General features: G+C 38.9%; 1 protein-coding gene across 2 annotated transcripts in view; it reads left to right on the top strand.

Annotated features, from left to right (window-relative positions):
* The window catches only part of SCAF8 (SR-related CTD associated factor 8), a 98,157-nt gene extending 85,882 nt beyond the window's left edge, over positions 1-12,275 (top strand). For both annotated transcript variants that reach the window (XR_003262509.2, XM_026122244.2), the window contains one exon: positions 11,151-12,275. The gene's annotated coding sequence lies outside the window, so the exon portion shown is untranslated. The remainder of the gene's footprint in view (positions 1-11,150) is intronic.
* The last annotated feature ends 11,106 nt before the right edge of the window (positions 12,276-23,381 follow it).

The raw sequence follows: 23,381 nt of genomic DNA, 5'->3' as shown, positions 1-23,381 counted from the left end.
CAGAAGACTGTCTTTGAGGTTGTCACCAGTGCTGTTCCTTGAATTAGCCAGTAGGATTTTTTAATGAACTACTTTTAATGATCTACTCCCTTCTGCAAAACAACTGCAACTAAAAGACACAGCCTACTCTGATCCCTGATGCTTGACATTATTTTAAAGCATGATCTGCATCTTTTTAAAATGACTTTGGAAGAAGTTTCTTTAACGTACTACAGTGAGTGATGTGCCTCACAGTATAATGGCAACCATAAAGTGATTAGATATAACCAGCTAATAGTCAGCACACAGTGTAATGTGGTCCTCTAGAGCTGAGAACAAAACAGAGCTAAGCCTGGCTGGTACTTCTAAAACATATATGGTATGAGAAGAGATGAACAAGATGTATCATTCCTTTATTGAACATTTAATGTGACTATTGGACTTAGACTAAAAAACGATGTTATAATTGATCGGTCTTTTTTTATAGGCCAAACTGCAACCCTACATCCGTAGCCTTTTTCTTCCTTAGGAAAGGATGTTTGTGGTTCTGCTACTTGAGCGTATTTCTCATTTTCTTTTTTTAAAATGGTCTGTAATGGTTATTTCAGACCTCTGTAAATGGAGGTCAAACAGCCACCTTTCAGTTAAACAAGAACTGTCTTTTTAGCCTTTTTTTTACCCTGCTATCAGTGCTCTTTCAGTAGCTCTGTGGGAAACAACATCATTTTTCTCTCTTCTGAGGCTCCAAATATTAGAATTATTTTAGGGGAATGGTTTTTGGATTCAATTATTAGAATTATTTTAGGGGAGTGGTTTTGGAATCAGTTTTTAGTCAGACTGATAGGTTATATATCATGTATATTATATAATCCCTGTAATTTAAGAGTCCACAAGGAAAACAGAACACTTCTTATATTCTGAGGCATTTCCAGGGAGTGAATAACTATGATTAACTGAATAAGCCATTAGCTACCACTATTACTCCATTCAAATGCAGCTGAAATAGCATTTCTTCAGTAGCAAAAATATTTGGCAGCACTGCAGTTGCAAAAAAAAGTTTACAAATGACATTTTTGGAAAGTCTTCTGCATTCTTAAGAGACGCCAAAGAAATTGTATTTAAAGGCTCCAGGCTAAATTTTCCTAGACTGAAGCTGTTCAAGGTTATTGTTTTTCTAAATACCTAGATTTAGGCATTTTAATAAGTATATAATTTAGGTAAATGTTATATGTCACTAATCTTATGTCCATATATGTATATACATGTGTGTGTGTATATATATGTGTGTGTGTGTGTGTGTGTATGTAGTAATTCAATAATTAAAGTAGCTGTGGTGATAAAGTTTACTTTGGATTTATTAAACCTTCTCACTCTGTTATCACCATCATATTATATGTGTTCTGGTCAGATCTTCTCTGCAGTATATATATATTTTTGACTGTTTATAGCACTGTGAAGCATATGCTACCATAAGAGAATGAGATATATTCTGGTTAATTTTATAATAGCAAAACTGTTAATGAAATACTGATAGCAAAATTTTTTTATTAGTGATATGGGCCAAAGAGCACAACCTGCCAGTCATACAAGTTAATCACCATTTTTAACTTCTGATTTTTTTTTAAATGCTATTTTGGAGTTGAGGTAGATTGTTCTTTTTAATACATCTTTAACACCTTCTACTGCAATGCCTTGTTTAATTTACTAAAATCTATGCTTACAGTAAAGGAATTTGCCTCTGTGCTGAATTTTTGTTCAAAAGTAGAAACATAATATTTCTTCAGGGTAAAAAAATAGAGTCTTCAGATTATTTTTGAATTGAATATTTTTGATAGTTTAATCTGATAATATTTGATAGTTTAATTGATAATATTTTTGATAGTTTAACTCTGAAGTTTCTTTATTTTCCTCTGGCTCACAGTTAATGTATCTTTATTCTTTGCATCATGTCACATCTCTTCAGGAGTTCTGGTAGTAGTTACAGTTACAAAAGATCAAAGTAATTTGCAAGAATACTTCTGTTTTAAATGCTTTGGAGAACAGGAATGATATGAATTTGACCATGTTACTCTCTGGAGATTCTTGGCATCAATAGGCAGACTGCGTTCCTACGCTGATGAGAGACGATGCATAACTTTCTTTAGATGGGGTGGTCTTTGTTGGAGCTATAGAACAAAGATGCTAGCTATAGCTATAGTCTTTTTTTAGAAAAATGATAATCTTTGCACAAATTAAAATTAAATTTAACTTTGATTTTTGCTACTATTCCTGAAAAAGAAATTGCGTCCATTGGCAACACTATGTTCTGAAAAAGTAAAAGCTTTTTAAGAGCCTACTACTGAATGCCCTACAACTTTGAAACTTCACAAGGTTTCTGAAGAGGGCATGTGCAAAAGGCATCATTTTCAAAGCAACGATATCAAACAAATATCAGTAAAAGATTTGGATCTAGTTTTTAATGATGGTAGTTGTTTGTTAGACTCATGGAAAATAGTGGTAATGGAGATTTTTTGTTGTTGATGTTAAGAGTGGCTTGGTCTGTACTTTAGAAGAGGAAGGTGTATTCAGTAGCTGGCAAAATAAATTCTCTTGTCTTCTCCACTTAAATTTCTTTTGGTCCTGCAGTAATATGTAGATGAGTGATTTCTTCAGTATTTCTCTAGTTATCATTATTAATACAGAACTATTTTAGTTACTGTTTATTAAGAAGGACATTAAAGGTTTTTTCTAAATACTTAGATTTAGGCATTTTAAAATGCCTAAAATCTTACATGAATAAATGCTGAAAGAAATTATATTGAATGGTTAGTCCAGTTAAACCTACAGTGTAAATTTAATAGTAAGTCAGTCAGAGACCATAGCTGGAATAATAACGGACGTAGTCTTCAACAGGTGCAAAAACTTTGCATAAGCCCTGGGACACTGTCATTTGACAATGATTATCGGAAGCAATTTTAAATATTGTGGTATTTTATTAGCATAACTGAAAAGGATGTGTGGTAACGCCAGTATAGATTCAATCAATTTTTTTTTCCCTAGAATTTGGAGAGAAAGATAGCTGACTGGTAAATGGAGTTAATGGTCTGAAGGAAATAATCTACAGAAGGATTATCCATTACTTATTATCCAGTGCTGGACAGGTATACCACCAGTACAGAGGCATTTACAGACTAAGCAGACTATGGGATTAAGAGACATTCTGTTTACATGATTTATAAATTTGAATTAAAGGTGCCAAAATATTTTTAGTGCCAGCCCCGTGAGATAGAATCATCACTGAAATTATTGGCTTTCTGATCAATAACAGCTAGGGTCGCAGATGAATCAAAAATAATGCTGAATCGTAACTTGTAGCTAAAATAAAGTTATTTAAGGCATTAATTAAAGATGATTCTTATAAATAATTAAATTTAAATGTAGACTGATAGCAATCAAGCAGTTTTCAAGATCTTTAAGAGACTCTGTAGGTTGAAAGGTTCAACTTTCATGGCTATTCATACATTTTTATTTCACCGGGGAGGCAATTCCTGCACTGCAGCTATTGGAAGTGGTATTTCCACTGCAAAATGGGAGCAGTGAAGGGGATGTGGGAAAGAAGCTGATGGTCTCCACTGAGGGACTAAAGCAAGGGAGAAGACAAAAGTGTTAGATAGCAGAGAGACATGCAAGCAAAGCAAATACATTCATCCTGCAGATTGGTATAAGCCTAGGAGGTAACTGCAGATGGGTATTTCTTCCGAAGGAAACACTGTTAAAACATGGGACATACTGAAGGACTGGAAGGAAACAGTACAAATGTAAAGTTAGGCATTGAAAGAGATATACACAATTTTTGCAATTACCTGTTGGAGACAGTAAAATGAGGAAAAAAAGCAAACTGTGTTTGTTAGTTGAAGATGTCTGTGAGCCATCAGTGTAATGCTGCTGTGAAAAAGGTAGATGCTATCTCAGGACCTACGAAGCAAGGTCTTTCCACTGGAGATATTGAAGTATCAGTGCCTTTATAGAACGCCTTTGTAGGATATAGGATGAAAGTCTCATCAGCCATGTTCAAGAAAGGTTAAATCAAGCTGGAACAGACACAGAGATGAGCTATTGGGAAAGAAAAGGAAATCTAACAGGCAAGAGGAGACTAACAGATGTTGACTTATTTAACCTAGTAAAACGAAGCCTGGGAAAGAGACTGTGAACTTGTTCTCTCCAAATGCCTTAAAGTGATAAACACCAGAAAACCAGAAAAGGTGCTTACTGTAGACACAAACCTGAGAGATACAGATTGATCATGAATAAACGTAAGCTGCAAATTAGAAAAAAGGTTTCTAGCCATCAGAGCAGTGAATTTCTGGAACAGTAATTAAAATGGAGTTACAAGCGAAAAAAAAGTTAGGATACAGCTTGGTCAGTTTATGAAAAGCAGTAACAGGAGTCTGAAGTCTATGACCTTCCTGTCTTGTGTTCCCAAGCTTTGTGTTCCTCCTATCCCATATAGCTAATGGTTGTGGACAATATATATGTTTCTGAAGTTATTCTTGAGAACTAGAAGTTCTTAAACATTCAGTGAGATGAAACAGAATAGTAAAACAGCAAAAAGGGACTTTGGCTGTAAGAAAAGAGAAAAATCTAGGTCCGTTAGTTTCTTTCAGGATCTCTGCAAGTCCTCGTTGTGGCACAGCCCTGACAAAGGCACAGAGAGGTATGAGAGCTTCAGGCCTGTTTCAGGGTAGTGCTGATGCTTTCGGGTTAAACTTGCTTCTTTGATGTTGTTGAAAACTCAACAGAAGAGTTCACAGAGTTACTGCTTTGAAACAGTGTAGGACACTGCTCTGTGCTGCCAGCAAACTCTTTGTTACATGCTTCCAGCTCATATTCCGTGACTGCGCAATGACTTTTATCCACTTTGTCCCAGTATGACCAGCTACAGGTGTGCACAAACTCTGCAGCTGGGAGACAGCAAGCACCAGCACTGGCTACTTCTTAGCTAGTCAGTGGTGCCTTTCAGGTGGAGAGGTGTCAGGCTGTGGGCACTCCTCTGCTGCCCACCTCCACTGGCGCTTTACCTTGGAGAAAAGCCGGAGTGAAGGGCCATTCAGTAAAAATTACCAGATTCACCTGGACCTGGGAAGCCAACAGCTTCCTAAATCAGTCCCAGCTGACTGTAGGCTGCTCTGGTTCCCTTGAAGACGGAGACATACAGGTTAGTTTAAGCCCTTCAGCAGAACTGAAGCAGGGTAGGAGTGGTCCTGCAGCCGGGTCCTGCCCTCATGCAAGGCAGGAGATCACACAGCAGAGATGCACCAGCTCCTCATGCTGGCTCTCAGCCTCTCCTGACTGTGTGAGCACGTCCTCACTATACCAGAGCAACACAAGGTTTGCTCAACCTGCTGCATATGTGCATATGACTTGCCTTGAGATGGACCAGAAGCACTCATGCAGTCTTCCCAGCTGAGGAGAGATTCAGGCTACTCGTTGTCAACACCTTGCAAGTGTTTCTTGCAGTTCCCAGCTCGTACACTGAACCTTACTAAAATCACCCAAATGAGCCCTGTTCAGCCTGAATGTAGCGAGTATGGTAGCAAGTATGTCAGGAGTTGGCTTGTGCTCAAGAGCTCAGTCACGTAATTGTGTAGACACACTCCAAAACTAACATAAATCTTTGTCTTCCTCATGGTAATACAGAGCATGATAGCTAATTTAGCCTGCAAATCTGGCAGACATCAGATTTTGATGGGGTTTTTTGTCTTGCAAATGTCAAATGTTCAAAAATCATGTCTTCAGAAATTATGAGACTAACTCAAATTTTAAGAAATCTTAACACTCTGGAAATCCCTTTTATTTTGCCCTCTGTCTTTCTAAGCCTCTTCTGAGTCTGTCAGAGCACAAAGTCATGTTTTGTGCTTCTTCTTTGCATCTATAAGCATATAACAATAAACTAAAAGATAAAAATTCAGATTGTCACATAAACAGTTCTATTCAGAAGGTGAGGCTTTGCAGAAAAAAATAGCATCATGAAGCTCATGAGAATTTCTCCAGAGTTGACAACACTGTATTTAATAAATAAAGCCAAGGGCTAAGTTTGGCCAGAGTTTGCACAGCTGCAGTAAGGATATTCCTTGAATCACAGATCTCTTACTGAAGAAGGCTATGTAAGAAGTGAAAAGAGCCAGGCACAGATTACCTGCAAGGAGAGGAAGAAGGGGAAAGAGGCTCAGGGAAAAGATGGCTATAGTCATTGGCTCATGCAGTGCAGTACATACATTTTCAGTCACACAGCAGGCAAACTGCTGCAAGTTTCCCATGCAGAGCAGAACTCATCTGATCCCCCCAAAAGTTGCTGGGTCCCAGGCTGTATTTTTAAGGACTGGTGATTAGATTATCCTCTTACTTTGTACTCTAAGCATATCCAAACTGCAGAATGTAATGCATCATTGGACTATTTGTTTCTAACTGATGTCACATATACCGCCACATTCAATGCAGAAAAGCTTTTTAAATTAAGCAGATTTTTTTGTGTGTTATATAGAATTCTTTCTAATAATTTTAAATTGTTTTAAAGAATGGTATATATACTATTTAGTCTAGATTTTTATATATATTTTAAACAGTTTCATGAGATTGTCAAACTGGCAGGTTCCTTTGGTTTTAAAAAATATTTCTAAATAAACTCTTTTAAAAAATTGGAGATTTCACTATCCATTGTAATAAGTATAATTAGAATTTATTTACATTGTAGCTTCCCTTCATGGTTTCAACACTCTTAGATATATTACAATACTTTTGCTTATTGTTTTAAAACATCAATTGTGAGAATTTTTATATAGTACCAGTACAAAATTATTACAGCAGTACAGATATTGAACATCTACTCACTTTTACCAAAAAACATTAAATTGACCTATATAAAATGTCATCATAATTTTTAAATTTCCTCCTGACAGTTTAAGTATAACATCAAAATGTATGACATGAAAATATACAACATGGGGTGAGGTTCCAAATATTACCTTGATAGATTCCCCTCTAATGTCAGGGGAGGAGGCTTCATAATTTAACACAGGTCTGTAAAATCATCAGCACTTCTGATGGCATGTATCAAACTTGGCGTCACGTGTCCCAAAATTTGGCTATGCTCAGACAAATGTTACCTTAGGCCTGTGAGACACTTCTGCTGTGATGACAGGACCCATCCAGTGTTTACAAGCAAATGACTCTTCTCTTTCTGCCTTTTCCCTGGATTGGTATCATCAGATACGTATTTCTGGGTTGGGAAGTTCATTTAGGTGACCTCACTGTGGAGGTGGTAATGGTCTTGGAGGAACAAAGAAGTATCCTATCCATATATTAGAGCTCAGGGCTCTTCAAAGTACCTGCAGTGCATTCCACTATTATAGGCAAGATCTGCATATCCAAATAAAGATAAAACAGTTCAACCACTATGTATTATGCCAAAAGGTGAATTGATGCAGTCCCTCTTCCTCTGCCAGGAGATGCTCGCATTGTGTTACTGGTCCATAGAAAATTGGATTTACCTTCTAGCAATTCATCTTTCTCTGACTGCAAAGGAGATGAACTGCGCACGTTTCATTTCTAGCCCACAAGGGGTATTATGGAGATCTTTTAGGAGAAAAGTCACCATGATATATACATCTTTCCATATCAATAGACTATCAAGTCTTCTGCTCCTGAACAAGTTGCTACCTGGATTCTCTCTCAGTTGTATTTCTGACTGAGTGGTTTGTCTTTCCTTCATATCCACTGCTGCCAAAAGTCTCGATCCAAGGAAAGGAGGGAAGTCCTGGCCCTGACTCCAGCAAAATGACAAAGGTGGTTTTGGTATCAGGATGTCTGTGATTCTCAGTCAAGTCTCTTAAATCCTTATAATTTAAAATCCCTAGAGCTATTCCGTTAGAAGTGAAGACGTCTGCTTTATCTCAGCCTCAGAACTTTTCACTTCCCGTAATGAGAAGAGGTTTTCATGAGAATCCTTCTCTGCCTCTGCAGTCAGGCAGCATGTTACACATCACAAAAAACTCTGCTCAGGCTAATTAGCCTGTCTTTCCTTCTCATCTTTCCTTCTTTTCCACTGAAGAAAGTAGAAAGCTTTTATACCTACTCTTTATGCTATTGCATCTCAGTAATCTTGTATTTTTCAAAAGAGAGTCAGTTTCCTTCTTTTCGCTGGAAATCTAATGGGACACATCTCTAAACATCAAATCAAATGAAATTTCTGCTTCACTAAAGGTTGATTATGTTCAGTAGTTCCATATTTCAACTTCTGCTGGCCTCCAATTCTTCCAGACCAGAACTAAAAATACAATGTTCTACATTACTGTCCAGGAATCAGGTGCTCTGTTTCCACTTCAGGAAGCAAGTTATTTCACTTTCGTGAGTAGCTCAGATAGTATAAACAGAATATATCATAGGATCAAAAGTAGGAAAAGGCCTGCCAAATAACCCAAATTAGGTTAGAAGAGTGATCTGTGCCTCCTGTAGTTGTGGAACTGGCTTGTAACTCCGTAAAGGTTAATGTAAACTCTAATCCTTTCTTTGAAAGTATCAGTATGGCTAGTTCTGTTGATTTTAGTAATCCAACTTCAGTACATTTCTGATGGAACCCGACAATCAAGAACTAGGTGCTGATGCAAGATAAATAGTAAACAGCAGTTATAAGAATACTATGTAATTTTGTAGCTTGGAGTTTTATGAGAGTATGTAACTGATTTATTTCCAAAAAAAGTATTGTAGTGATATGTCTTTGTTGTTTTCTAAGTGGAGGTTTCCATAGAACAAAATTCAGCTTTAAGAGGCTATGGAAAATTTCCATTAAGCTTAAATTCAATGGTATTCCTATAGTGTGAGTGCTTCATAAAAGTAGTTATATAGATGTAAAATCATTTGTTAGCAAGATTATGTATCCTCATCTGAAGTTTCTTCTCCATGATACTTTCATTTTCAAACTATTTTACAAGATATTTACTGATATTTCCTGCTTTATTTAAATAAGGCAGTATGGCAAAATACTTCCTTTGAGCTAGGAAAACTGGGCTAGATTAAGTTACTATTAAATGAGTGTGTAACTGATTTGGAAACCTTATGCAGAGAGTAGTTCTCAATGATACACCATTAAGTACAGTTCTGCAAGTGTGTTTCCTTGTTCTGATATTATTCGGTATTCTCATTGATGGTACTCTCATTGATGGTTGGGACGAAAGGTTAGAAAATATGCTTAATGAGCTCATAACATAGAGTAGAAAATGAGTGTTAGAAGCAAGTCTTAGAATTGAAAATGACCTTGATAAAGTAGAGGAATGACCTAGAAAATACCAACTTTCTGGCAGTTAAATTAGGACAAATGCAATAGTACATATAGTTAGAAGTAGTCAGCTTCACAAGAATACAAAGGGGAAACAGCTAGCCAAGCAGCGCTTCTGCAGAAAAGATCTGGTGCCATGACGATCCCAAGCTGAACATATGTCAGCGATGTCATGGTACTGCAAACAAGGTCAGCACTACTCCAGGCTGTATGAATGGGAGTAATAAAGCATAAAATATAATTATTTTGCTTTTCTCAGCACTGATAAGACCTCAGTTGAAGAGCTTTACCCTCTTGCGGGAACTGCAGCTCAAGTAGGACGTGATCCTGCTAGAGAATATTAAGGGGAGGCCAGTGAGACTAGTCAAAGATCTAAAACACATGGGCCTTCAGGGAAAGATTAAAGGGCTGTTTAGTCTAGAAGTGAGGAGGCAGAAGGAAGACCTGATAGCAGCCTTCAAATAGCAATAGGTGTCTCTAAAGGCAATTGGACTGACATGTATGCTGTATGTATGGAAAAGGAGTATTAGGCTTAAAGCACAGCAAGGATGATTTAGTTTAAGCAGCAAGGAAAGGAATTTAAGCAGCAAGGAAAAGTGGAGCTCTGGGATAGGTTGCTTAGAGGAAGTTCATGTAACCTTCAGCCTTGCAGATGTTTAAAATGATTAAACAAACATCAGCAGGCATGGCATAGATCTTCAGATCAGAGATGGATGAAGTGGTCTCTCAAATTACCTGCTAGCGCTATTCCTTTAATGATTTCTGTGGATGTGAAAATGATAAGGATAATAATTATACAAACAAGAAGCACTTTGGATATCTCCATGAAATTATAGAATATGTAACAAAAAAAACTAAAATGAGTTCTGTAATTTATTGCATGACTTCTGTATTTACATTAGATTTATAAGCAGTTATTCTTTTCCTAATTTCATCCATGTCAGTAATGACTGAATATTACTACTGTCTGATGGTCTTTATGAAATAAATAGGTAAACATAATCACATTCCTATGGTAGGATACAAAACAAAACTGTTTGCTTTGTACTGATTCTGTAGTAAATATATACTGCAGGCACATTCTTGGTCTTGCCTTTTCTCAGTGATGCAAAAAGGTTGGTTTCTTGAGAACCAGAGTGCCTGAACATTGCAGAGGAGTATCTGGATAAAATGTAATCAGCAGGAAATCAGAGTAGATAACCTCGTGCTCTTTTCTGACCCTCAGTTCTGTGAAACTCATTGAATTCAGTCATTTCTGAAGGGATAGTAAGTGATGAATAGATGTTATCAATACATAATGCATGTGACTAGTATGTATTAGACAGAGTCATACACCAAACTTACGTAAGCAGACCATTTCCTGGTCTGTTGGATTCTTACTCATTCACCTTATTAAACTTCTCAATTATTTGCGATGTACCTTGTGTATAGTGTGTGTGAGAGACAAAACAGCACTTTTAGCCAGCAAATCTGCTATAAAGAAATTCTTCTTTGTAGACATTTTAATGAAGATTTTAAAATAAAACTTTATTAATTTTTATTATGTATTTTATTAATTTCAGATTTTAAAATTAAGCTACTGGAGAATGTAATGGCATGCTAACAATATTTTTAAAGTAATGTTGATTAATCCGAGATAATATATTAGGAACCATGCAGTATAAAATGCCTGTCTCCATAAGCATCTTGTAGCTAACAGTGAGTTTGTAAACCTCTTCAGAGGTTTACCTCCTCAGAAATCTGTTATTTATGAAACAGTTGCTATTGCCTGGTCTCAGCTCTCATTTTACAGGGCTTTTTAAAAATTGGAATCACACTCCAGTAACCAGTGATGACTAGTTATTGTTCCTTTTGTCAACAGGCAAGATGAAGGAAGTTCTGGCAGCTTACCATGTCCCGGGCTCTGCAGAGTTAAGTGAGAAGTGCTCCAATGCGCTAGTTTGCATCACCTTGCGGGGCTGACGTGCTAGAAGGATCCCAGCGCTGCAGACTGAGACGGCTCTGAGCACCTCAGTACCCCATTTCTGCTAGAACCCAGGGATGGCAAATTTACATACCAGTATTACCTGTCTGGAGCAGGTTTAATTTTATAAATTAAAACCATAAACTCTATGAGTTTCTAGACCATATTTGTGCTGTTGAGGATGATCTGCTCAGATGAACAGTTTTGCGTCCATCGGAGAGACAGGTTCTTCTGCTGGACCAGAAGATGACAGTGGACTGTATATTGTAACTAACATCATTTGTAGCATCTCCTAGTGGAAATAATTGAAGAACAGGTTGCAAGAAAATCCTTTAGGGAATAAGATATGTTTTGTTTTGATCTACCAATTTTAAAAAGTTTTGTTTTGTTTTTTAAAGATAACCACTTTTACATAACACTACATGTGCAGTCCGTGTGCAGCTCTTCACTTGTGGCTATATTCCAGAGATGATGAATTCCTTATGAGACACCTGAACCTTTTTAGATTTGTGATGAACCCTTAAATTATCAAAGTATCATGAAAAATAGAAAGTTAAGTTCCAGGGCTTTTATTTGACTTGTTAGTGTCCTGGAAGGCAGAGGACAGAGCTGGAAGTAGTAATGAAATACAAAATGATATATTGCATTTCTTTTTTGGCATATGCACCTACCAGAATGTGTGTTTGGTCTAATAACCAAGGGAAGAGAAACAGCTTAACTCATCTGAGCCCTCACAGGAAAATTCTTCATTTTAGGGCAATATTTGCTCATTTGGTCTCCTGAATAGCTATAGAAAAGAAGGAATATATATATGCCTCTCCATATGTGAAAAGGACATACTTGCCATTCCTTTATTTATTTTTGCTCTTTCAAAAATTAAAGTGCCAGTTATTTGGAATGCTGTAGTCTGTGGTCTCTTTAAATTTGGTTAGTGAGATCCTTTCAGCAAGATCATTCCCATTATGGTGTAACTGCATGGTGACCACAGCTTTGGGCCTGTATAATAAAGATCTGAATTCAAAATTTTGTTTCTGATCATTTTCTCTACTTTTATGCCACATCTCCCAAGTGTTTGATTGGAATCATGCTTATTACTGAATACTGTTGGGAAAAAGATGTGAAAGAAAAATGTTAGAGAGGGAAGTATTTGTACAGTTGGACTGTGATTCTCTTTCGTAGCATTATTATCACCAGGTTAAAGGCCAGAGGGATATAAAATGTTAGTAAATTAAGAGTGATGCTTACATCCAGTTTGGACACAAGGCCCCAGGGCAAGAGAGGGTTAGGCCCTTCACATCTCAAATTTATGTTCTTACCAAAGTATTTGACATCTGGTCGCCATTAATTAATTAACTTGGAAAGGTAGGGGAGGAAAAAGCTCCAGAAAAGCTGAATCTAAACTGGCTTTGATTCACTGTGTGTGTGATATATTGTGTTGAGCATATGTACATCAGAATTTAAAATCTAATTAGATTATTTTTCCTGGTTCTTACTTTCTTCTTTTAATGAGAAAATTTTAAACTATAAAAATATTCTTCATGAGAAGACATTTAAGTTTTGTATGAGCAAAGGTTGTGTATATATCCAGGTTTTGGCCTGCTGAAGCTACGGTTGGCTTATTGCAAACACCTGAATTAATGTTGTTAGATCAGCCCCGACCTTTGAAATCTTAGTCTCGCGTCCCTCTAATCCTGCATCCTAGTTGTATAGTAGTTGAATAAGGCTGGAAGCATGCTTAACACCCCAAGAGAGCTCACTCCATAGCGATGCATTTACATGGGAGCAGGGTCAGGCAACAGTGCCTCTGGGGGGTTTCCTGGGCAATTTAAACTAATCTAGGAGTGGGCTCCTGCTCAGATGGGGCAGCCCTTTCTTCCTCCTCTGCGCCCTCCTCCCTCCCTTGCAGAGCACTAGCAGCTGTACTCCTACAAGGCTTTTTGGACTGATTGAAAACTACCCTGTATAAAAGTTTAGCTCTTGTGCCAGTTCTGCCATCATGAAGAGGGTGGGAACACCTTTTTATCAGCAGTTTAATCTTAGATTGGCTTACACTGATGGAGGAACCATGCCTTCACATCCCTCTAACTTTAAATTTACTAATCCTAAAACTTTAACTTCCTATTTTAGCACATTTTTTATGGCTAAAACCTATTCCTTCATTCAGTGAAACTACAAAGAGAATAAAGACAATTAATTAAATCCATAGAAACTTAACCAAAAAAACCCCTTTAAAATTACCTGCGCAGTGGCATTATTTTAAGCACAAGAAAAATACATTGCTGTGAAAGGAACACATTCTTGCAATTCAATTTGTTCTGTAGACCAAAACATTTTCAGAAGAACAGGAGTGAAAGCTGTATCCTGTAGCAATACCAGCGCAGTGTAAGTCTGTCATGCTAACAAATCTTTAGCTATTAATGGGGCATAAAGATGCTCAATATGTGGACAGCTGAACTCACCAGAATTGTAGAGGACTGAGCTTGACCATGGCAGCACTTGAATTTGAATGTGAAAATTAATTGCCTCAAAAGAAGGGCATGTTTAGAAAAGTTGAGAAATGGGTTTTTGTTTGTGCCATTACAGGAGGTGCTATAGGCCTGGCCATTCTATCTAGAGAACTTTTCTGAAGAGAAGATGTATAACTGTTGCCCCATCTGTTAAAGGAATGATTAAAAGCCAACACAAAGCAACACAGGAAAACCCTATGGCACTCCAGGAAGGGCAGAGGCTGGAGCTTTTTGTTCTTTGGCTGAATCGCCTTTTCAGAAGCTCCCACGTACCTTCCCTCAGCATCTGGACAAGCCCTTCTTTGTGAAGGGACATGAATATGGAAAGATCTCCAGTACATCCCTCTCTTCAGTCACTTTCAAAGGAAAGTTTCAAAAGTCATTATTATCTAGCAACTTTAAACATTTGATTCACAGTAATAGTGGTTTTACAGACAGGGTTAGCTGACTTTGATGAGTTGGAGCAGTTCAATATTTGCACAATTAGAGCAAATACTTTGTGTGGCTTAGAAGGCAAAGTGTTGGTTTCTCTGACTGAATTTAGTATGTGAATATGTAGTTCACATTCAAAGAAGATGGTCTTAAGTCATTTCCTTAGCAGACAATAATCCATTCCAAGAATAAGAACATCTGTTCAGGGTCCAGACCGGAAATAAATAGTGGGTTTAGAGACAGGTCTTTTATCCGATGTTGTTTGGGTATTAGGCTCTTGACTCTTCAGGTCACAGCTGGGGTTTTGGTGTGTTTCTGCTATGGCTGACTACACCAAACCTCATCTCTGATTACAGCTTTGTTCCCACTGCCAACATGCACTGCTTTGACAGGACATACTTTTAGAAATAAATTTGCTTTAGATTACTCATAGCTACATTCACTTGCTTTTGAACTATGTATGTGTGCACATGTCACTGTTGATTCTTATTATTCATGCAAGGGAAACCCCAACAGCTGGCTATCAAATTTTTGTTTATTATTTGTTACATCAAAAAAGCTCAAGCTTTTGAGAAACAGTGACCATATTTTATAAGCAATTAGCTATTTTACATTTTAAATTTTCTGTTGCAACCTTCATCTAGAAATCTCCAAATACTTTTCAAATATTAAATAAAGGAGCCTCACAAGACGTTCCATGGAACAGATATTTTTAATCTAATATATAAGTAGGTAAACCAAGTCCCTGGAGAGCTAAGTAACTTCGCTAATACTTCACAAGAAGTTGCTACACTGCAATCAAATAAACAAAAACAATGATAACATTATAAGTAAAGCAACATCCTAAAAAAGACACTCTGTAAACAGTTTCACTTAATCTCATCTTCTCCACAGGCTCGATAGAGGTCCCCTCTCCACCTTCCAAGAAACAGTTAGGTTCTGTTATTTCAAGACTCTGAACTGCCTCCTGGAAATAGCTGTGAATGGTCATTTTCACCCTTTGTATTTGGTCCGTTCTCAGCCAGCTTCGAGGCTATCATCTTCTTTTCTAGCTTGGCTGGAACCTTTACTTCCTAACCATCAATGACACTCTTGAGATCACATCTGTCTCTGAAGCAGTCACTGCTGATGAAGTGAGAAAGCGACCTCCTGGGGTATGCTATGAAGATGGAGAACTTCTGTGGTGGGGCACTGGGCTCTGCTCAAGGCCCTCCCTAGGTGATGGCCTGCAGCCACTCCAGCTGTCGAACACAAGCTGCAGAGTTAATGAAATTCTCCCACTCAATGAGGAGTTTATTTCCAAGGTGTGGTCACTGTTTTCTTACACCTCAGCAGTGAGTTGAAAGTGGAACCAATGGACATAATTAATAGAGAGTTCAGAAAGGCCTGCAGTGAAACCCATTGGGAAAACTCCATCCACATGAAGAACAGCCCGTGCAAATATTTAGTTAGGAGAGGTAAGGGAGCTGGGCACTGTCTGAAGAATATATTTAAATAGTGAACTGGTGAAGTTAGAAAATTGCAAAGCCGCGCTGAAAATGGAGAATGTGTTGTTTGTATCAGTTCTCCTTCTCACCAAGACTCCTTATCGCCTGGGCAGAACTCTAAAAGACATTCTATCTTTTTGGCTTTATTATTATCATTAAAATAAGCAAAAGCAAATTTCCTCAACTTCAAAAGAAAAAACAGTTGTTGCCATCTTCCAGCTTACAGGGAACCTGACAGACTCAATATTAACTTAAACAGCTGACGTAAAGGTTCCTGAATGTGAAAGTACAAGGAAGCAGTTCTTGCTGACTGCCAGAGCAATGCTCTTTCTAGCTTTTTTCATTCAGGTAGCTGCAGAGAGAGCGTGCCTGAGAGGCAGAGTGCACTATTCATTCCTGGCCCTCTAAGGCACATTTAATGTCAGATGATCTTCAGCAGGAAGACTTTCCCTAGCCATTTATTATTCCTGTGTACTGGACAGCCATCCTAATAATAGAAATTAAAGAATGAAAACTGAACTGAAGCTAGATGTGTCAGTAATACAGTGACATTTTTAAACCAACAATAGTTACTTACTATACTGAATTACCAAGGAAAGTGATGGATTCACCATCGTGAAAATCTTCAAATCAAGCTTGAATAACCATTCAAGGAATGATGAAGTTCTACTGCAGGCAGAAGGTCTGTGCTTGATGCAGGGACTGTTTGATGATACATAGTCCTGGAGGATCAAAAGGACCTCAAGACCTCAGACTTGGTTATCAAAATGACCCCGAGTTCTCTATTAATCTTATCCCCAAACATCTTCTATAGTTATCATCTTAAATTCATTCCAGCATCCGCTTACTATGTATGCACACAATGGTTTATGCCAGTCTCTGAGAGATAGGGCAAGTGCAGCACTCTAAACATCGGTGGATGTCAGAAAAATAGGAATTTTATTTGTACCTGTGGTGGTCAGCCAAACAGTAATTTTTTTTCTTAAAACCCAAGGCATATAAGCTCAGACCGAACAAAATAAAGCCCCTGACTCTTATCTAGACACAAAGCTTATGATTAAACCCAGTTAAACTGGAAAATTAAAAACTAAATATTCGAATGGGCATCACCTTCCTCCTTCAATAAAATCCTGAAACCTAGCCAAAACCAGAAGAGGCATATTTTTGTTAGCCTGCTTACTCATTTGCATACAAAATGTTTTATTAAAAAAAAATGCCTAAAACAATATATGAGATCTAGGTCAGATTCTGACCACATAAGTGCTATGAAATATTTCTGTTAGTCTTGCTTTTGTTATGACATTGAAGTATTCTGCGCCATATAGATTTGGACTGGGTCAGGGTTTAGTCTCCCAACACCTTTATTTATAGTAGTTTTAATCAGGTGGTTTCTAATCAACAAGTTTCATGAGGCCCAGAGTAGGATCTGCTGTATTTTTGCTTTGTTAATATTGTACACTAGCAAAAGAACTGCAAAGTAAAATTCAGAGTGTAAAAGTGAAGATATTTGCTGTTTGCCTCCAGGTAAACTAAAGTGGAGAGCTGAATGGTTTGCAGGAGGGAGGCTCCCTGTCTGGTGCCATAGACCCCCTGCCCACGCTCCCCACAGTGACTCTATTAATACTATATTAAGCAGCTGATCAGTGCAGTTCTGTAGTTTCTGGGGCAAAAGCCCTGCCCTGCACAAAACTTTGCTTGGTGCTACGTAGCTAATGTGAGGTGCTGAACACCTTGACTTTTCTTCAGATTTTGCAAAAACTGAAGCCCTTGCAAACCTGTGGCGATAGTCTCTCTGAAGAATTCAAACTGAACAGGCAAAGATGGGACCTACTGTTTAGTTTGGTGAAAGATGTCCTTTGCATAGCAGGGGAAGCGGGAGCTGTCTCTAGCATAAGTAAAACCAGCCTCGCAGGGTTTAAATAGTTATTGTCATTTGTATCTGGAAGATAGTCAAAGAAAGTAAAATGTCTTTTTTTAAAAAAAAACCCTTTTTTAGAATATGTATTCTGTTACATCAGTCAGTGGTTTTTTTGTATGGGCATTCTCACTGCTTTCCTGTACATACTGTTTTTTTCCTTTCATTTGTACTGATCTTTACCACAGTAACAGAATAAGAGAATGACTTATTGATGGTTGATAACATAGCTCTGAAATCATCATTTTTTTACCTCAGTTTTGTAGCTTAACCTCACATAACTGACTATTAATGCTATTACAGGAAGGACTACATGGGATTTCTTAGCTGTTAAGGTAATCCCCAAAGAAAAGGACATTGATTCCTACTCTAGCTCCATTTCTTAGGCAGTTTTACAACAGACTTCTGCAGAGAATGTCAAAGCAATGATTCATCATTAACAGTGGTCCATCCTATCCCATCTCCCAGCCAGAACACTAAATTTCTCTGATATCACGGTTTATAAAATATAGTTAGTGACAAGCACATTTTTTGTCCTGTTGCTGTTTTTTCTGTGTTTTTAACATATTCCAACTCAGGAGTGTGCAGAGTGCATTTCTCTCTATATTTTCATACACATAAATTCAAGAGCATCAGGAAAACACTAAACAACCTATCTTTAATGTTAATCATGATGAATCAAAGCGGTCTTGGAGCGTATCATATACCGTGGGAGAGGCAATCAGTAGGAGAACCTATATATAACATTTGTTTTAGGACAGGCTGCGCTCCAGTTCCTGCAACCTTGTGTTACATAATCCCGCTGTTACCCATTCCCGTAATCGTATGGAGTATTTGCCCACACTGTTTTGTAGGATATATTTGTGGTAAGAATTATGGAGTGAAATCATGAGCCTGTTGAAGTCAATGGCAAAACTTGCACAAACTTCTGTGGGACTAAAGTTTGGTCAAGAATGGTAAATATGTATCAGTGCACAGCAGAGACACAAACTTCTAGGCATAAAATCACGGTTCGTCACCATGTAAGGAAGCTCTTATCTACATCATAACAACATCCTGGCATTAACTAAATTGCCATGAGCCAGTATACACATAGGGATTTTAGGGAGAAATGAGCCTCCTGGACCATGAAGCCCAGCCCCCTGTTATCAGAGATATCCGTGACGTAGGAGTCTGTTCCATGGCATATCTGCTTCTTTTCCCAGTTAAGTCAATGGGAACTGTTTAGTGTCTAAGTTTTCAAGCCTACCAAAAACTAAACCCAAAAGAAACAAGTAGCAAGCATAAAAATACAGAATGGCACAATTCCTTTTCCTGAAATAACTGTATTTCTGTATTTCAGAATATATTTTACATTCAGAATACACAGAACTTTTATTTTACATTTCTGAATACATTTACATTACATTTTACCTTTACGTTCTGTTTTTCTAGTCTTTCAAAATCCCAAAAGGAAAATTCAGGTACCATCTTTAATAAGTTTCCAGCGGTTCCAGAGGGCACACTAGGCTTTGAGACATAACAAGGGCTCTCAGCTGTAGCCCATCCTATGATGACTGCTGCCATTCAGGTTTGGAAAGGCACTGTTCACAGGATCAAAGTCAAAGTAGCATGTTTACCTGGTTTGGTCCCCCGCAGGTCCTTCCTCCCAGCCTTGCATTTCTGCTTGTGCCCAGGGAAGGTAAAACCATGCCCTGAGTCACAGTCACACAGTGAAGTTGAAGTCAATGACCACTTTTCTTTTGCTAAAACTGTAAAGAGTGTTGCTGATCCTGGAAATTCTGGTTACTGTTTTGTGGTGAAGCTGTATATATCCTTTCCGGGCCATTGGCCATAGCAGAGCCAGCCTGAGTGTGTGGCCACCTTTGATCTTGGGAGAGGCGCTCCTAGGAAAACAGCTGCCCCCTTCCAGAGTAAAGCGGGGCAGGAATAGCTGAGGTTTGCGCTCCAGGAGCAAAGCAAAGCAGTCGAACGCAGACAGCTATTGAACTGCAGCTGCTGAGAAGTGTGGATCATGCAGCTTTTCACTTCGGTTGAATAGAGCCTTTTAATAGAGTTTAACTTCAGTCCTGTGTTTTTAGGATTACTAAACTATACCAAAAAAATAAAATACAGATTCTTTTCCTATTCCTTTGTTACCACATGCACTATTCCATATAACTTCAATCAGTCTGAGCCTTTACATCTGTATTCTTAAAAAGTCTATGTTGTTAGGACCCATTCAATGTTTACTTCAGGACACCTTTTTAAATATTGCACATGCTCCAAGGATGATTTTTCTCTAATGGCAACTTTATGTTCTTATGGCTGAGGACTGTCACTCAAATCGGGTTAAAAGCAATTCTTTGCCGTGCTCTGGCACCTTCTGTCTGCACCCTCAAGGTCTTTCCAAGTCAGCTTGTGTCCACCCAGTCTGGGAACGGGCAGCAGAGGCCATTTTCTTTCCCTTGCCACCCCTTTGGTGCAGCCCACAGGCACAGATCTCCCTGGGTGCACATGTGCACAGTCCCATGGGTGCAGATGCATGCAACATGTCCTAGTGGGTTTGTCAAGAGTTAAAGGGCTGAGGCAGAGCATGAGGACTGTGTTATTGCCATTGCAAGGTCCAGATGGGAGGGATCTTTGGCAGCATTCCTGGGCCTCTGCATGAAGGCAAAGGTAGCCAATTACTGTAGCTAGATGAAATTATATATTCAGTCTAGGTTTAGACAAGACAGAGTAACTGATTGCATTCCTTGGGAGACTTGAAAGAAACACCTCTCAAAAGAGCTCTCACTCAAAAGCGATGGTTGTTTGCCTGAGTATGTTTCTCTTTTGCCTGATGTAATGTAGTGCATTTTTTCCTTTACACTGTTAAATCTTTTTATTCTTTCAGAATCAAAGTGACTTAAGACTTGTTTGATATCCCTTTTTTTTTCTTCTGGCTCACTTCTGTATTTGTGGCCCAGCCGACTTGCAGACGAATCATTCCCGTAGCTCATGAGTGGCCCTCCTCTGCCCTGGGGCTTCTGCCATTGCCAGTTGATACCCCCAAATCCCAAATGGCAGTGAACAGGCAAACCGGCACCACTTCTCTGCAGCATACAGAGTTGAGGAAAACCTCAAGAGCACAGAAAATGGTTGAAAGTTTTTTCTCTGTAGCTACCACGAGAGGGAAGCCTTGGCCAGCCAGCCCAGCCTGGTTGCCGCCATGGCCCTGAGGAGAATCCACTTTGATCTGGGGACTGTCAAACACCCGCGGTGCCGGAGCTATAAGGACTCTCCCCTCAGCACTGCATTAATAACGAGAAGTAATTGGGGCTTTTACATGCTTAAGCTATTTTCCTAAGTCATTTCTTTTTATCCATACAAAGCTATGGAGGATTCTGTGATTTTGTTTTATTTATTGACAATAATGGAAATGTTTTAAAAAAGGCAGCTCTGAACCCAAACTAAGGAAATGAATCAGCTAGAAAGTTCCCCCCTGTCAAGTAAAGCCACCTAATGACTATGTACTCCTCTGCTGGGACAGGGGGAAGGAAGGGAGGCAAATGAACTTGTGTCTGAAAAATTGTACTTGTCCCTTAAATAAAGATTCCACTTCAAATTGTTTCAAATAAAAGTGATTACAACAAAAAATATAATCTGGGGTGGGGGGGAGTTCTTCTAATCATTTTTGCATTTGGGAGGGTTCAAGTATACATAGGCAGTTTTACTGTTTTCATGATGTGGTCTGATCACTGTTTTCCCCCATCTTTGAGGAAGCCTTTCACACAGCAACAAAGATATAACATTTGAAAAAATAGACAGAAAAATGTCCTTTTGAATCTGGCCCTATATTTTATAGCCCATTTGATCATTAATTCCATAAGAAATGACAAATTCTCCTGCAATGACCATTATCGGTTTTATTGCACAAATTTTCTACATTCCTCAGGATTCAGCTCCAGTTCAGCCCATGTGCAGGCTGCCCAGCTGAAAGCAAACACCCGCACATGCCTCTGCGCGCTGAAGCCGTAGCTGAGGATTAGAGGATGACTGAGAGATCAGCTTTTATGTGTGGGCGCTGGAGTGTTGACAGCACTCACTAATTGAACCAGCCTGTGCAGCCAGCCACGGAGGAATGGCTAATGTGGAGGGCAAGCCACAAAGCAGCTAAACTAGCCCATGGCTTTCTGTGGCTGTGCTTAAGAGGTGTCTGGTAACCCAGTCAGTCGGCGTAAAGCTCTGTCTCCGCTTCAGCAGTCAAACCTGATTTGGGAGTATTAGGCCTCGTTGGTCCAAGTAGAGCACCCCAGGTTCTTTTTAGCAGGGCAGCGTAGCCCAAGCAGAGCTCTGCACCCACGCGGCTCCTACCGTTCCCAGTACCGCAAAGCAGCCTGCTTCATATGGTCTTGGCACTGTGCTGGGTAGATGTAGCTTGACATAAAATAGTATTTTGACCATGGATCTTTACATGGCATGAAGCAGAAACATAGCTGGTTAGCGAAGAGCTGAAATGACCTTTGGAGCTGTTTGTAAAGGAGAATTAAGGCAGGATGTGAAGCAAAATGCTTCACTCATCAGCTCTCTGAGATACCACAAAATTATGCAGTGGTTGTAGAGCTCAGGAACACTTACTGCACCTTCAAGAGTAAGCAAAGAAATCCCCAGAAGACAGTGCAAGGACTGAAAGTTCGTAGAGGGCTTTTTCTGTCTCCTTACTATCTGTGTGAATAATCAGAGGTGGGAAAGTGGGAGAGGAGTGAGGGTACACAGGTGTTTGCACTGCAGTAGTGAAAAGGAGCTTGCCTAGAAGAGGAACCACATCTCATCTTCACACCACCTGAGGACCTTCATGCTTGGAGAAGTCTGGGTGAATATTCAAAATGGTTAGGCTACACTGTGAGCTGTAAAAGAAAATGCTGCAGTCAGGCAGAGATTAAGGAATGTAAGTCCCTGGCATACTGGTTAGCAACTGGCTGTGTTTTTAGATGAGAAAAGATGTATTGAAATAACAGACCATCCAATTTCATTCTATGGACAAGGAGATCTACTGTAAGTCAGCCAGAACAGAAGGGAATCCTGAGACCTTCTTCATCAAGTACGGTCTTTTTTTGTCCTGAATAGGAAGTCTCTACCTTTTTCATTAAACCTGAAGGACCCACAAACATCAAGCTGCTCAGACAAAAGCAGCTAAGCCTAGGTTAAGCAACTAGCAGAAATGGCCAGTTGGAGCAGAGGTGGCAGCCAGGGTAGTAATACTCAATTATTTGGACAGATTTGTCTTTTCTTCCATTAAATCAGTTGTTCTGTCTGCTCTGCTTTGTGCTCCACCACAGCTGTAGCACTCAATTTCCATGCTATGCAGCCAATGACAGGCTGAGGAGGGAGAAATACAGTCGTCTCATTCTCGTCTCTGCAAGAGCAACAAATGCTGGGACCCACTAAGCCTGAGCAGTGCTTTTCTGTCCTGCCTTCTGTTCCTCTTTGACAGACTTCTTCCTTCTCTTTTCAGACTATTATACCACCTTCTTCTGCTATTGTCCTACTCTGCCATCTTTATAATCATTCCGAATGTTTAAAGCATTTTCAGTTTAAACTGCCTCTCCCTTTTCTTCAGAAACACCTTTTCTCTGTCCCCTATTTGAGGGCCTGCGGATCAGCTCTGAGAGTTGAGTATAAAAGCTGAGTTGAGTATAAACTCTGTGCTTGCTTTCTGTGGCTTTTGTACGTGTATTATGTTTGGTGCATAAACCATCTCTTTCATCAGTGAAAACATAGCCCTTGTGCTTGGCAGACTAGCCCTGTGGTTTTTACTGTGTGTCAT

The sequence above is a fragment of the Dromaius novaehollandiae genome, chromosome 3, assembly GCF_036370855.1.
Source record: "Dromaius novaehollandiae isolate bDroNov1 chromosome 3, bDroNov1.hap1, whole genome shotgun sequence".
Classification (NCBI taxonomy): domain Eukaryota; kingdom Metazoa; phylum Chordata; class Aves; order Casuariiformes; family Dromaiidae; genus Dromaius; species Dromaius novaehollandiae.
Note: the sequence above shows the minus strand (reverse complement) of the source record. Positions and strands in the feature narration are given on the sequence as shown.